This window comes from Hesperophylax consimilis, chromosome 19 (assembly GCF_061612785.1).
Source record: "Hesperophylax consimilis isolate HC1 chromosome 19, BYU_Hcon_1.0, whole genome shotgun sequence".
Taxonomy (NCBI): Eukaryota; Metazoa; Arthropoda; class Insecta; order Trichoptera; family Limnephilidae; genus Hesperophylax; species Hesperophylax consimilis.
In genome coordinates, this window is record NC_142854.1 from 29,794,431 (window position 1) to 29,800,538 (window position 6,108).

The following is a 6,108-nucleotide window of genomic DNA, read 5'->3' on the forward strand; positions in this document are numbered from 1 at the left end:
AGTGGTGGGACTTGAAAGTCTTGGAGAAGTTGTGAGGTTGGGAAGTTGAATGTTTTTTTTTATTCAAATTTTTATTATTAGTCTTTGAGTGATTTCCTTCGGTAAAAGTGAAGATTTGTAAGCTCCCCCCCATGCGACGATACCATATTGTTTTATTGAATGGGCAGTGTTCCGCAAACTTTTTGTGTTCAAGTTACACCTATCAAATCAATCAATTTTAGAGGTACACCAAAGAAAAAAGCAATGTTTATTTAATATTTATTTATTACTAAAATCACTATATATCTAACATGAAAAAATGTTTAGTGAGAAATGTGAGCCTGTTTAACTGAGCACAGGAGATCAAAATTTGGAGCAATCGTTTATAAGACTGCTCTCATCTCTTCATTGATCGTCCTCAGGCGTTCTCTTTTTTTCGATTTAATAGTAGTGAGAGTTAAAAATCCCAATTCGCATAAGTAGGTTTGGCAAACGGAAATATATTTTAACAGCATGCTTTGAAAGCAGTGGATACTCATTTTTTATATGCTAGCACATGCTCTACTTTGGAAAATTTTAGTTTTAATTTCCTATCAGTTTTTAACTCTATGAATTCTTCCTGCTCGTTTATCGGTAAGTGTCCAAGGGAAATGATATCCGAGAGTGAATTTCATACCCAGTCCATAGGTTGTAGGTCAAACTTAGGAAAATAACAGTTCTTTTTTTCTGCTAATAACTCCAAGTCTTTCACTATCAAAGCCTGCACATTGTTTCTGAATAGGCAGCCATGACATTTGGAAACAATCTATTACTACCATTGACAGCGTGGCTGATCCATAATACCAACTTAGCGCGAAAGCTTTCAGTTTTGTCCGAAGACGTTAAAATATATGAATTCCTGCCTTGCATTTTTCTGTTGAGTTCATTTATATGAGCGAATATGTCCGCAAGTTTTACTACCCATTCTTTTTTTCAAACACAGAAGCAAAATCTGAAACCTGGGCCTCTAAAAACTTCTGGGACTCATATTTTAGCTCGTAAATCCGAAATAGCACTTTTCCACGAGAAAGCCTACTTCTGTATGAAACAGAAGGGACTGATATTATCTTTCATTTGCTCCCATTTGCTTTCTTATTATCTTCACAATACCTTGATTTTTTTCCGCGGCACACCAACTGATGACCACGGTACACCAGTGTGCCGCGGAATACCTACGCTTTGCGGAACACTGGGCTAGAGCACAGTAAATATTTTTAAGAATTTTTAAGTTAAGTATATTTCTTAGACTAACGGGGTATTTCACCATTGTGCTCATAAGCTGTCATAAGCACTATGCATAGGATAAAGTATTATTTCGATTTCACCAACGCTCAAAAACGCTTACCTGTAAGATAAAGTCCCTCTTCACTATAGGGTACTTGAAGCAGCTAATAGTGGTTATATGTCGGATATGTAAGCCGAGTTTTCTACCTATTGCCTTTCAGTACTATTTGACTTGACACTTGATAGTTGCAGCTGTGAAGTTTACACTTTTATTTAGAGTTCAGTGTTTATTTTACGTTAATGTGGATTTTTTTTTTATATTATTGAATTTTTTTTTATACATACATGGTTACACAAAATATTAAAAATGTATAAAAAATATTGAAATAAATGTACATAATTTTAAAAAAAATCCCAGGAAGGCGAAGCATGAGTGTGGGTATTATAAGTATTTTTATCTTGTTTCTATGGTTTAAGTGGAGATACAATATCAAATATAAATTTAAATTATTTTAAAAGAGTTACTGTTGAGATGCAATACAAGAAACTAAATCATGAAATATGTAAAAGTTTTAAAATAACACAAAAAATAAGGTAAATCCTAGGTTTTGAAGACATCTTAAAAAGTGAATTATCAGACAAAGCATTACAAACAATAAAATATATCCGCTGTTTTGTATATATGTGAAATAATAAAAGAATAATGTAAACATGGATATAAATGTTACAGATAGCTTTGCTAAAACGTATAAGAAAAAAATATCTAGTTCAGTGTTTTTTAGCCAAGATTTGATGTACTTTTTAAAAGATTGAAGGTTTACACACGTGTCCCTTTTAAAGGTTGTACATAAAGAATTTAATTGAGGATTTTGGCAGAATTGAAGATTCAGAAGCATATGACGTGTCGCGGGCGTCAGTAATGCGAATACCAAGAGTAAACAATAAATGACAATAAGCCTGTGAAAAAATTTCTGAATGATGAAAAGTCTTGAACGATGTAGATTTCATTTCGCGTCTTCGACTGATGAAACATGCTGTTATGTAATCCACAACCGAATCATCGATAAAATGTCTCTGAGAACCACCACCAGGTATGTTATTTTAATACAAATACATAACGAAATAGCTGTACTCAAATAATAACAGTGTATGTACTCAGTGACGTTACTTACTGTGTGTAATGTTATTTTGTGTGCCCACATAATGTATTATTATACCATCATTATCCTGCTACAAGCATTGTACATAGACACCATGGTATAATTGTTTTCAGGAATAATGCTGCACCAAAAAGAAGTGTTAGGAGGCTATTGTACACCTCCGTCCAGTGTACGTTCACTTCCCTTAGGACCTGGCCCCCAAAAGAGGTTTATTTATAATTTGGCTCAGTTCCTAAAGGCTATCCTGCAAACATATTGCAAATCGCAATGTCACCAAGTAAGAATCTCTGCTACTTCAATAATAAACTACAGTGGTACATACAATATTGATAAATAGTCATTCGAATCAATGAAGGCTATTAAAATGATGAAAGCACAAGCCAACATCATTCACAAGACTCTTCGGACAAGTGACAAGTACAGTGTTGTCACCTAATGGCATTGCCATTGCACTGAAATAATTATGTTGATTACTGAAATTACTTTCTCTTATTTCAGGTGAAAAAATGCTGAAGTACGCCTCAACAGAAATGGTGTGTTCTGCATAAACACGCAAGTAAGTTTTCATAAGCTTCCTTTAAAAGGCAAGCTTTATTATCACTTGTATAGTTGATTTACACACTGTAAATATTAATATTTTAATTCTTATTATAAAAATTATTTTAAAAACGCTTTGAAATGAACAATTTTGTAATGTTTTTGAAATTAATAAACAAATTGAATTGAATTGAATTGAAGTAATCCGCGATGCCAATTTAATTATTAGATACAACTGTTTCCAGGAGAGGTAGCGTGAATCCAGCTGCGAGATCATTGAATAATGTTTATTGTTTTATAATCTTATATAAGTTAAGTTCCATATTTGTAAATAATTATGTATTAAAAAAATATATTTGTTAAAAGGGAATGGAATTAAAAAAATATTTATTTATTATTGCAATTTTTAATTGTGCTTTTCAGTTTCAATTGCCTCTTATCATCTTTCTCCTATTTCCTCAATTGTGTTCAAGTATCAGGACCCTCTGGAGTCTGGGGAATTCTGTTTAACGAGTCGGTGGCTTATTTGAGACAGTGGCCGCCTCACAGCAGACACCGGCTGCGGCTGCCTGCTCGCTAAGGCGTGCCAAGCAGGGGGATGGTCCAACTATCCCACGGCATAAGGTCTGGCTTCTGGAGCGGAGACTGCGTACCCAACAAGAGCCCTGGAAGTGGACGGCTATCGAGGAATGCTTCGTCTTCATCTCCTTCTATGAAGAACACCTCGAACATTCGGGTTATCTAGAAGTATAAGAGAGAATAGTGCGTTTTCAGTTTGCATTTGATAATATACTATAAACGCTTCCGAATATTCAATTAATTCTTTGAAACAACATTTAGCGTTTGAAAAAAATTTGTCAAGGTTTGCAAATTTTCATATTAAATGAAAAAAAGTTAAGGGACAATAACTTTTATAACATCTTTGTCTAGTTAAACACATTTTTGTTTCGTGTAAAGTAGTAATTACAGTTTGCACGATAAAAAACCATGTGAACCTAAGTGACTTTAAAAGCATTATCAATGTTTGAGTTCAAAAATGTTATATTTTTAAGTGCATAAGTCGTTTTGTACTGCAGAAAACTGAAAGAGTCTTTAATACGCTTTCAAGAACAGTATTTTATTTTGAAATACATTAAAAAATAGCGAATTTATATGGAATCTGAATTCTGACAGTTCGAGATGCACGTTGCAAGGCTTTAGGGTTAACAGGAAGAACAATAATTCAAAAGATAAATACTGTCATAAAACATTATGGGATAAATTGAAAGCTAGGAATATACCTACCTCATTTATAAACATACTATCCCGATGGCACTCCCAGCAAGAAAATGTTGTACGGTGGGCAAGTACATACTCCCAGCCGATATATTTGCGGTCAGGAGTAAGGCAAGGAGGGTGTATGTCCCCCATTCTATTTAATGTATACATGGACGAGTTGTCAAGTCGCCTGGACATCAGAACGGGCTGTCGTGTTAACAGTATATGTATGAATCATATAAGCTACGCGGACGACATGATCCTCCTAGCTCCGTCGATCAAGGGATTAAGATTACTCCTAAACATTTGTGAAGAATATGGAAAACAGCATAATATGATGTACAACCCGAAGAAGACGGAATTGATTGCGTTCCACCACGGAAAAAGTCAAGATACAAGTAATATGCTCCCCGTATACCTTAACGAGGCAAAAATAAATACATGTTCGAACGTGAAATACTTGGGGCACATTATTAATGAAAACCTATCGGAAGATGGCGATATCGAACGACAAAGGAGAAGCCTTAGCATAGTTTCTAACATGATTGCCCGCAGATTTTGCAAATGCAGCAATACCGTTAAAAAAATACTGTTCAACGCATTCTGTACTGGCCTGTATACGTGTGAGACATGGTGTTACTACCGAACTTGCTCGATGGAACGACTCCGAATTCAATATAATGACGCCTGTAGAATAATATTTGGATACCGAAGATACAGCAGCGCATCGACAGTGTTCACGGAACTAGGACTGAATGGATTTGCCGGCCTGATGAGACACCGGGTCACTGGAGCCAGGATGCGGCTAATGGCCTCCGCCAACACGTTGGTGACCGCAGCCTACCAGCACCAAGCGCCACTCCTGAGTGAGCGCTGGGCCCAAGCGCACTCAAGACCACACCCTGCATAGTTTTCCTTATTTGATAATTTATTATATCTATTGTACAAAAAAAATGTATATCTATATGGGACGTGTGGGATTGCACAAACCTCCCCACATCCTGGAATAAAATATTATTATTATTATTATTATTATAAAAGAATCAGTGCGTGACATTGAGTGACTTTGAACATTCTCATTTGTAATATTATAATACCTGATGCCGAAGAATTAACGTTATCTCCTAAGGTCATCAACGCGTCGCTTATTTTATATTCAAGTAGTTTGTTTACATTGTCAATCGTCTTTAAAATTAATGCTTCGGTCTCGTTTATTCATCCTGAAAAAAAGACAAATCTTTTAATTCGACTCAAATCTCTAGTAAGATCGCATAATAATTAACGAAACCAAAAACTAATGTACTTACCAAGAATTAATTAGGCAAAAATGTCGTCTGCATAAATAAATCACGTCTGTTTACCGTTTCGATATTTGCAATTCCATAGAAACAAACGCATTTTAAAGACAGGCGTTGCAATAGACATTATAAAAGCGCTGTTGCCAGAGAGATTCGTCTAATAGCTGTGTGGGACCATAAATAAACCAATCACTAGATTGATAACTTCGGCCTTTAGTAGGGTCCACGGATGACGTCATACAAGATTTGAGTAATAAACAAACCACTAAACAAAGTAGAGGAAACAATTAAAAAAAGTGCGGCCATAGACAATATGATCTTCCCTATACTATCATATTGTGCTATTCATCAGTCTAAAATATTATTTTAAAAATAAATGTTAGAAATGTTAACAGATTCTCTCAGGACGACAAGGCTCCAACTCATAAAGTGCGGTCCTGCGAAAATGAGCTATAAGGTGTCTTTCCTTACGGCACATTTTCTCAGGACGGCGCTTTGTAAGTTGAAAATCTGTCATCCCGAGGCCGTCGTAAAAATAGCTCAAAATTACTTGAAATTTGAATTCCTTTACTTTAAAAGAAAAAACATGTTCAAACAATGATTGTGCTTTTCTA